Genomic DNA, 11,383 nt, shown 5'->3' on the forward strand with positions numbered 1-11,383 from the left:
ACACCAGAAACTTTCATGTCAAAGCTTATTTGGGTAAGTCCCCTTGTGGCACACCAGAAACTTCTATGTCAAAGCTTATTTGGGTAAATCCCTTAGTGGCACACTTAAGTATTGGCTTGCATTTTCACATCTGTGTCACCTCTTGCTTTCAGCTCCTACATTTTCTCAAAGACAAGTGCAAAAGAGATAAGTGCTAGTTCAACCATCTAAAAGGTGCGGACATCAGAAGGAAATACAAATGGTACTATAGAATTTGGGCAATGAAGTTTGAAGTTAATTTATTCCACAGATGAAGGAAAACTTGCTTATTATATTAATAGCAGAAGTTTGGTTATAGCACTTGCGGAACAATCATATAGTTATTGTTCTAGAAATGATAGAACTGATAAAGATTTTCAGGCATCTAGAGCATATGTTTTCCGTCCAAATCGTACATTCCCAATAAAATGTGAAGGTCAGGTTCCCTTGACTGTGATGCAAGGCCCAATACTTGATGAAGTGCATTAAGAGTTCAATCCATGGATATATCAGGTTATAAGGATATACAAGGACAAGGCAGCTAGCTGCCCACTTGAAGGTTGGTGCAGAGAAGGCGATCATCTCTGCCCCTAACAATTGTCTTGTTCCTTTGGCCAAGGTTATTAATGACAAATCCAGCATTGTTGAAGGTCTTTCTGACCACTGTTCACTTAATCACTGCCACACATAAGACTGTTGATGGGCTAAGGGATGAGAATGCACGACATAATTAAATTTTTAGAGTTCTATATATTGTTATATAATAATAATAATAATAATAATAATAATAATAATAATAATAATAATTATTATTATTATTATTATTATTATTATTATTATTATGTAGATCCTCTGTTTCGTCCCTTAACATATATTGTTGCATTTCTATTTTCCTCTCACCCTATACTCATTTTTATTGCGCGTTTAAGATTCTTCTTGCTTGATCATTCATCGTCCCTTGTTGGTCCATGTTTGCTCGAATCATTACTGATTTTTGAGCCATATTTTAGAAACCATTTATGGAGTTATTTCGGATCCTAGCTTGATTATTGGAGGCTCATTAGGCTTAGTTTGTTTATTTGTTTTTTTTTTTTCTAGCTTTGGCTCTTTAGGGTTTTTTTGACTCCTTGGCTGCTTGGAAGGTAGCCTTCCATTTCTCTTTAAGAGGCTATTTTGGCCTCTAAATAGCCTCTTGTAGTGGGTAGTGGGGCTCCTTTTTGGGGACGTTTTGGGTGGGTTTTTTTTTTCTAGTTTTTTTGCCGCATGGAGAGACCTTTTTATGAGGGAGATAGGAGGGCCATAGAGCATTTTTTTTTGGGTGGTAAAGAAATAGAGTGGTTGTCTAGAGCGAGAGAGTACTCTCCTATTGAGGAGTTCTTTTTATAGGGGCAAAGACAAAAACAGTGGTGAGAAAAATCTTGAGGAGAAAGAAAACTAGAGAAATGATAGAAAACCAGAGGTGAGCTCATGGATTTTGAAGGTTTTCTAGAAAATGAGAGGAGCTAGAAGCCCCAACATATTTTTTTGGAGAGGAGCTTTCCCATGTATGGGTGTTATGGATTTCCTGTTCATCTTTACTATCACTATTCTTCACCTTCTCTTGTTGCTTGGGCATTGTTTGTTTGCTTGGTTGTGGATAACAGAGGCCACATGTGAGTTTTATTGATTTCTAGTTTGTTTATATGCTTATTGTTGTTGCTTTATTAACTATTCTTTTTAGCATTGTTTGAATTCAGTAAGGCTCTGTTTGACATTCCACTATCTGGAGATATCGACTGTATTTTTGTTTTGAATCTGCTTCTAGTTTATCCACTAGCCTCCAAGCCCATTGAAAAAATAATGAGATGTGGCTTTGTTTGACTATTCAATTTGCATCTACCTCTTCTCTGTTCAGACAAAGGTTTCACCTGATTGAATTTATGCATTCTTGGAGGAGGAAAAGTTGCAAGAAGATGCAACCATTCTTTTGTCACGAGGCATCATTAACATGGCTATATCTCTTTGCATCAAACTTGGCATCAATTTAAGCTTATTTGAAGCGTGTGAATTGAACAGTTTAATAATTCCGAATGAGTTGTATATGTTACTTTTGAGCTATTATTAGTACTGTTGAATACTTAGGTTTTAGTATTAAAATTGTCCATTTTCTACTATTGTTGCCTATTGTAATTGCCCATATATATTTGAATCAAAATGACCATATAAGTATGTTTTTTCCTATCATAAACAACACTTTTCTTCTATAATAAAGAGCATTTTTTTTTCCAGCAATTTGAGTCCATTTACCTATAAATTATTACTTGTGTTCCCTTATTTTGACTACAATCACCTTAATTTTTGTGCCAAACTTTTCATGTATTTATTTAATTTAACTTAAATTATTGTAATTACTTAATCACTACTACTTATTGAATAATTGAAGTTAATCCTTTTCTTTCCCCTATTTTTTTCCCCAAAACTTAGCTCCACTTAATTAAAAAACCATTTTTAGTAAAATACAATTACCACATCTCATGTAGGGATAAAAAGGTCAAAATATGATCCCATTTTGCAAAAAATAACCTTCACCTTTTTTAGAAAAAAAAAATGTTATATTTTTATTTTTCGATAAAAATACATTTCATTAAAATTTCTGATGAGGAGTGGTTTAGTTCATTAGAGGTTATATTTAAATTATTGTAACTACTTAATCACTACTACTTATTGAATAATTGAAGTTAATCCTTTTCTTTCCCCTATTTTTTTCCCCAAAACTTAGCTCCACTTAATTAAAAAACCATTTTTAGTAAAATACAATTACCACATCTCATGTAGGGATAAAAAGGTCAAAATATGATCCCATTTTGCAAAAAATAACCTTCACCTTTTTTTATAAAAAAAAAATGTTATATTTTTCTTTTTCGATAAAAATACATTTCATTAAAATTTATGATAAGGAGTGGTTTAGTTCATTAGAGGTTATATTTAAATTCAAATCCATAAAAATTATTCTTTTAAAGTAGTGAATATTTCAAGCTTTTAGTAAAAATATTTCTTTCATACACTTAAAACTAATTTTCACCTCATATTAAATGATCCATTTCCACTTTATTACACATCATTCAAACTCAACTATAATATTATTGAATCTTTGATAAAAACCATCCCATTCCAAACCACACCATATCATGAAGAAAAAAACTTATGTTGTCCCCAAATACCACTTATGCTACTATGTTGTGTTCAAGGTTGCACCCCTCTTTCTTACAATCTTAAATTTGCTCCGATGAAGATCAAATGGGGAATGGGGATGGTTAAGAGATGTTGTCAAAATTGTTTACTTGAAAGACTCATAATCATAATGTAGAGTAGACATGGACAAGCACAAAGGAGAGAGGAGGGGGTGGCTGGAGATGAGGATTTACTTCAATCTAATGACAGGGAGATGATGGAGAGGTGGAGCTGTCAAGCTTGATTGTGCAATACATTATTTAGCTTAGAAGCCAAAATAAGCTACACACACACACACACACACACACATATATATATATATATATATATATATATAGCTAATTAAAATGATTCAAAATTTTGTTTTACTAAAACTATTAAAAAAATCAATATATTTATATTCATTTATTTAAAAAATTAAAATATCTCAACAAAATTATTAATTTTATTGAATATTTTTTATTATATTTTGAAGACAAAAATTAAATCATTCAAAATTTTAAATAGGATGTTATATAATTTTATTTGAAAGTCCATTTTAAAAGTCTCCCGACAATTTTTTTTTTGTAACTTTATTTAAATTATTAAAATTATTGAAAATTGTATTTATAATTTATCTTATCAAATTATTTTTTATGTAAAACTTATATTTTATAAAAATATTAAAAACTGATCTTTTATAAAATTTTTTTTATATTTTAGTCATTTGTCAATAACTTTATCTTAAACAATTAAAATAAAGGATAACGTTGGGGTTTTTTTTTTTTTTCAAAAAATCACTAATAAATGATTAATATTTGGTAATATGTTACATTGGTAGTTAGATCTTTTGTGATCCCTAAATTTTCCTTCTTTTTTTTTTTTAAACATAAGACTTGATTTTTTTTTTCTTCCATATTTTCAGCCAAAAAACTAGGTGTACCGACTTCTCATCCATTTTTTCATTTTCCCCATATGTGATATTTGAACCAATAATTCTACCAATATCATTGATTTTTTTGCTATACTATCTTAGGCTAGTTTCAAGTTCTAGCATTTTGATGCTTTAACATTGCATATTTTCTAATAAAACTCCCCCTATCTAATGCAAACAAACTATAAATTGGTAAGAATATGAAACAATCTCTTCAATCCAAAGAATTAGTCATATAAGTCAAAATTGAGTTTAATTTTAAAATTCTTCTACGAATTCCATTTTATATGGAGAACTCTTAATTGGGGTGATAATGGAGGTTAGCAAATGATAACTTAACATGTTAATATATCACCTATATTCTTGATCGAGGAACTGCGAATAGGTAGTTGTCATGTTTTCTATACCTAATTGGAATATCTTAAATTTAAAACTTTTGATCTTATTATATTTGAGTCAATTATTATTTTGGTTGATTATTGAGATTTAGAGTTAGTTTAACCATGTTTTTAAAAAACACTTTCAACCTTAAAATAATAGTACTTAATTTTTTTTTACTTGAATTCTTCTTGCAATTTTTATAATGACCAACACCTATATGTATTTATCATATCCACGATGCAACACTTCCCTATACTCCTTAATAAACCACCTTAAAACCATATGGAGGTTTGATAACTCAGTTACTTCTTGATATTTGTTTTTTCTTTCTAAATAAATGTTCAAGATTTTTCAAACTTGAACAAGAGGAAACAATGACATGTATAGATTTTCTTATAATTTTCTATTTAACACACCTATATAAGATTTTCAAATCCTTTTTATACCTAAAACCAAAGTAATTTAGTCAATAATTTTGAAAAGATTTTCAAAACAAACATACCTAGGATGCTTATGTATTATCCCATCAAATTCCAAAAAAAAATAAAAAAATAAAAAGCCAAATTATATATAATTAGACAGGGCATGGTAGATCTAGTAATATCCCCACTCAAATTTCCCATTAAAACATCTTATGTATTATATCATCAAATTTCAAAAAAATAAAAATAAAATCTTATATATAGTAATAGATTTTTTAAAATTAAACCGAATTCCTATAAATGTAAATTTAATTTTTAAAACATAAAAAATAATTGCATTTCAAATACCACAAAAAATTAGATAAAAATAATGTTATAAATTTTAAATAAAACTAAAAAGTAAATTTACTTTATAAAGTGAATTTCACTCACCTCTCTTGAGGTTGAGTTAAATTTCTTTAACCAGAATTAATTTAAAATTTCATCAAATATCATTTCTTAGCCTATTTATTTGTTAATTTCATTTTTTTTTCTTTCTTCAGGTTTTGAAAATTTATCGCAATTGTAAAAAAAAAACAAAAAAATAAAAATTATACTAAAATTTCATAGTACTAACTAATAATAAAAATAAAAGAGAACAATTTTATCATAATTATTAGCTATAATATAAATAATAATAAATAAAAGAAATGTATTTGATTACCTATGTATTAAAATGATAGTCTTCTCACCTGTTTATGATATATATTTTTTTAAAACCTTGGATAAATTTGGCTCACAAATGTGTCTGATTTTAATGCAAATTTAGGAATTTTTTTTGGTCATTATCACCTCCCACCGTGCCTTTATGGTAATTATCCAGGGTAAAAATGTAAATTTATTGTCGGAAGTGAAGTTGGCACTCATGCGGACGTTAGTAGTAGGCTCTATTCAGCACAACGTCCAAGAAACGCTCACTAAAACTGGAAAACGAATCACATATAAAGGAGATTTCAGAGACAACCTTACTCTCTACTTTCATTCTACTCATGCTTTCGTATCAGTTTCTCGCATTTTCCCGAGAAAATCTCACGTCATTTCCTAGAAAAAGCCCTACCACCGTATCGTTTCGAACATCAAGCTATGATAAGAGATGTTTTCTCCGGCTGACGACCCTCCCGATCTAGGGATCCCACCCAACCGCGGCCCTCTGCCCATCAGGAGAAACCCTAACTCTAAACCTAACCCTCGCGTTCGTTCCAGCCATCGACGCAATGCCCGGCCGCAGGGGATTCGGGGGGTCCGAGCTCACCGAGGCGCTCTATGGGAGATTCTTGACGTGTTCTTTTATTTTTCCTGCTTTCTTTCGCATCTGTTTCTCGCATTTTACCCAGAAAATCTCACGTCATTTCCAAGAAAAAGCCCTACCACCGTATCGTTTCGAACCTCAAGCTGTGATAAGAGATGTTTCCTCCGGCTGACGATCCTCCCGATCTAGGGATCCCACCCAACCGCGGCCCTCTGCCCGTAAGGAGAAACCCTAACTCTAAACCTAACCCTCGCGTTCGTTCTGGCCGTCGACACAATGCCTGGCCGCAGGGGATTCGGGGGGTCCGAGCTCACCGAGGCACTCTATGTGAGATTCTTGAGACGTATTTTGGAATGACAGCAATGGTAGCAATGCTTAATGGTTTGTTTTTCTCTGTTTCTTTGATTTTTTAACTATGCTCTTTTTGTTTCTTTGATTTTTAATAATGCTCATTTTGGATATTTCAATGGGAATTCATCCATTTTCTCGGTAACCAAACCTGGTGGTATTTGTTTGTCTCTTAATTTATGTGATACATTTTGGAATAACAATATTTGCTTCCTAATATGAGAAAATTATTTTCAAAATGGTAGTCATAACAATGCCTAATTGTTTGTTTCCTGTTAATTTTGTAGAGCTACCAATTGTAATTAAGTGTTTGCTGATTTGATTTTTCTAAAATGCATATATAGGATTATTGTATTGCCTACATTTTAGAGGAAGTCTTAAGGTGAATATTGCATTTTGTGTATTGCTTTTGCAAAGTAAGGCAATGGACCTAATCTTCTTCAAAATATTCATGAAGCCTTCCTTTGGGTTTAAGGAGATGTAAATTTGGGGAACAGCTTTGAGGACTCCTGTTAAGAAGATTGATACTTTGTTGACAATAATCTCTATAGTTCTCTAAATAATAATATAAAAATGACTTCCTTTATTTTTTTTGGATGCTGCATTGTGAGAAATAAGATAATTTTGCAAGGCTATTCATCCCATATTATGCTAATAGGAAAGCAGCGTATAAGAGCAATGCTAAATTGGTACATATGCCAATCAATCAGGCCTTTTCATTTCTTGTTATGCAAAAATATTAGTATATTATACCAACATTATGATCATAGGTATATGCCTTATCTAATAGCAATAGTACCATTCTAATCATTATTTCAATTTTTATCATGATGAAGGGAGCATAACTGATTAGAGATGCATGCAATAGCCATATACTGTTTCTTTACTTATTGCTGATGCATTATGCATTCAACAAATATTTTTAATTCTTCAAGGTGTTGCCTTGTTCAACTAATTGAATATTCTTTGAGAGGGACACACACAATAGTCATAACATTTCAGGTTATAACTTAGTGAACATGAATTTAGCTTGTAATCTGCCTAGCAATTAGATTGTAGATTTTCGTCTTTTGGAAGTTTTTCACTTTCCTGTATCTACTGCCATGCCATCACTTATGACTTGCATCAGCTATATCTTATTATTATATTTTATGATTTAGGTCCTCTATCCACAGAGAATACTCTTTTAAGAAATAATGGGGATGGTGCAGATTTTGTGAATATATTGCTAAAGCTTCCATTTACCCATTCTTTTATGCTCACTGAATCTAATCCTCCCTGGAGAACAAAATGTCTCTCGGTCCAAGTTCAGTCCAAAATTGGTCCTAGCTTAAAAACTGAAAGCATTCTTGAAGTGTTGGATTTGGGTCTCCAGGATGAAGCTGATGAGGTTAGAATTGAAGCTGTCATTTCTATGCCGGTGATTGTCTTGTGGTCTGGTCTTGATGTGCTCTTCAAAAGGCTGGAGTAAGTGAGCAATAAATTTCTTTACTGCATATTATTTGTATATTCTTTGTGTTTGATTTGATTCTTCTTGAATTATGTTAGAGAATCTTGTTGTTGTGGGTGTTGCAATTGGGAATCGAATTGCTTGGATTTGATTTGACTGTTCTAGATTTGTGTGGATTAATCTTGGTTTGATGAGTGTTGCAATAAAGAATTAAGATTTATGTATATTAATCTTGCTTACAACCTCAAACTATTATGTATTTCAAGTCCTTCCTCCATCAAAATGTGATTTTTTACCGCTAATGCGACTATCTAGAGTCATAATTAGTTAATAATTAGTGTTTGAGTTGCATTTAGAATTTGAGTAGTTTTGTTATTGGAAAAGAAGTTTCTACATTTCTAAACTTTCTATTTTCTAAAACATTTTTTTTTTCTGAAGTTTCTATTTGAGTTTACTTAAAAATCTAGAAGTCTTCTTCATTAGAAACTCTTATTACAAGAAGTTTTTATAAAGTTAAGTTTCAAATTTTAGACAAAAAGTTATTATTTTATTTTAATCTTATTATTTAGAGGTTTAGGAAATAAATAAGAGTCATAACAAGTTACTATATTGGTTAGGTTTCTTTTTTCATAGTTTTATTCAGGTTTTAAGGTTTTCTAAAGCTTGCTGATGAATTTTAAGATTGTCACTGCTATTTATGTAATTCTTTATCTACCCATTTTTTTGTTTCTGTCCAAATTGCTCTGCGACTGTGACTACTATGTGTGACTACTGGGTATATCTACTGTGTGTCACTGCTATTTCATTCGTTGAATATCTTGTCTCTTTCTGTTACATACATGACATTTCTATTTTTGTATGTTTTACTTATTTGTTTGTTTGTTTATTAATTTTATTTTATTATCTTATGTTTTATTATTATTATTATTTATTTTATTGTTTCTCAATTATGTGATTTCTAACTTATATTTATTCTCTTCTATTTTGCATGAGGAAATAGGCTGCATGTTTTGGAAAGGAGAATCAAGGTCAAAACTTTTTAAGAGAAAATAAGGTCAATAGTCTAGAGGTTTGTTTGTTTGTTTTTTTTTTTTTGGAATTGAGAATAAAAAAGAGAAGCTTACCTTTCATAGAGAGAGGAAAAGCTAAGGGGGATGAGGCCGGGCTTAGAGAAGGAAGAGTACTAGAAGCTAAGGAGATTATTGCTTGAAGGGAGGTTCTTCTAGGTATGGTCACCATTGAAAACTTGTACCTTTCTTATTTTCATATGACTGTGCTTTGCTTTCTTGCACAATTCTGAGTATTCTGTTGATTGATGGTGAACCTATGATACCGTTTTGTTATTCTCTTTTTTTTTTTTTTTTTTTGGTTTGGGTCTAAAATGTTGTTTGCTCTTGCAAATGAGAATTTAATATTGATCTTGTTTCAATATTTGCGTTGAATCTTTCATGTGCCACTGGTCCCAGAACCCATTGATTTAAGCATGAAATGGGTTTCCATTTAATGAGTCTTTTGTTTATCTGTTCTCTTGGTCATACTCTGTTTTGAGATTATTCATCTCCATATTTGGTATCTTCATCTGTGTCCTTATTTTTGGTCATGCCTTTGGGGTTTACTTTGATTGTCTAGTTTGTACTCTATTGTGATTGAGAGAAGAGGGTTGTGCTTTAGTGTGTGGTTATAGATTCATAAGTCCAGTGAAGAATCTGTTTGATGTTTATGAAAAAGGAAACGCGTTCAAGATGGAATGCAATCATATCCGAGGCTGCAATGAATGGAGATGCATGGAAATCATTCGAACTCTTTAGTATTATGGCCAATCATTCATGACTGTTCCTAGATACTATCAGCATAGCATTCTTGTGTTACAAAGGGGTGTCTGAAAAAGGGAATAACTTTTAGAAGCTAAAATTTGTGATCAGTTTTAGGGATATTGTTATTGGGTTTTGCCCCAAAGTCTAATCCCCGAATGTTGTCGAGAACTTAGTTGATGAATTCAAAGATTTTTATTGGTCCTGTCTATCACATGATCGACTTGTAGTTCTTGATGGTTAAGATATAAGTGTCATTGTTTGGCCTTTGGATCACCTAAATACATTAGATGCTTTGAAATTCCTTTAAGAGAACCCAAATATGGAAGAGAACAATCCAATTGGACTGGTGGGTCTTGAAAGAAGGTCTTTGATGGTCAACGGAGTAATTTGGAAATAAGGTCAAAAGCCAATTAGAGAACATAGGTTTGGATGGGGTTTGTTGTCATTGTTGGAGTTGAGTCAAGCACAATTGCTTGCCTTCTTGCTAGAAAACTCTAGGAGGCTTTGGTGATTGGATGCCCGAAGACCATTGACAAGAATTGTAAATGCAAGGAGGATCACTAGACATTGAATTTAATGTTGCACGTAAAATAAACGCAAAAATAATTGGCCATGCATGGCCATCTTCAACTACACTACCTTCTGACCCTTGTGTTTGTCCCTAGACTCTCCATCCGAAAATGAGTTTTTTCCTGTTCATAGACTTCACCATGTATGGGGAAACTCTAACTTGTCCCTTAATTTGGTTAAATTCACCATCATTTAGTATTAGAGTTCACATTTAGTGGCTTGCCTGACCTGAAATTTGGAGAAAATGAAAATTAGAGAGAGAATCTATCAATGGTAAACTAGCACGAGCTGTAGTATGTGATATCAAGTGATTTAAGAAAGATGAAGGTGAGATTCTGGATAGGTCATATGGAAAATGCCATGGGCCAACTATATTGTTTAATGGTGCTATTAAACCTATGTACCATTCTATACCTTGTTTGGATAAGAGGTCACGATGGAAGAAAGTTCTTCATTGTTCCACATGTGGGCATCTAGGTTGCAAGAAATCTCATCTCAAATTTTGTTGTGATTTCTATGATTCCTTTTCTAGGAAAGTCTATTTGGAAAAATTAAAGGGGTTTGCATGTGATTGTTCCACTATCAGTACTTAGGATGTCTACCTATTTGCCACCTAGACACCAAAGGAGCAGCCCATTCTGTATAAAAGTCTGCTGCCAAGGTTGTGCTACAAGGATTGTTGCCTACCCGTTTAGACAATGTGCATGACGAGAGGCAACAATGATCATGGGAGCAATGGTCGTCACACTCAGTGAGTTGCTCTCCTAGCTTCCACTTGGTGGGGACCTCTTGAGCACTCGTGCTGTTTGGCAGACGAGAAAATGTGATTTCCAAGTAGATACTTAGTGATTAGTGTTTCAATTATTGCCCTGTGGGATGAAGTTGTTCTCTTCTTTCACTTTGGTTGGTTGGTAAGTTGTTCTCTTTCTCCTTATTATTCTCTCAAATTTCTCGTTGTACTTTAATTTT

This window comes from Vitis riparia, chromosome 10 (assembly GCF_004353265.1).
Source record: "Vitis riparia cultivar Riparia Gloire de Montpellier isolate 1030 chromosome 10, EGFV_Vit.rip_1.0, whole genome shotgun sequence".
Lineage (NCBI taxonomy): Eukaryota > Viridiplantae > Streptophyta > Magnoliopsida > Vitales > Vitaceae > Vitis > Vitis riparia.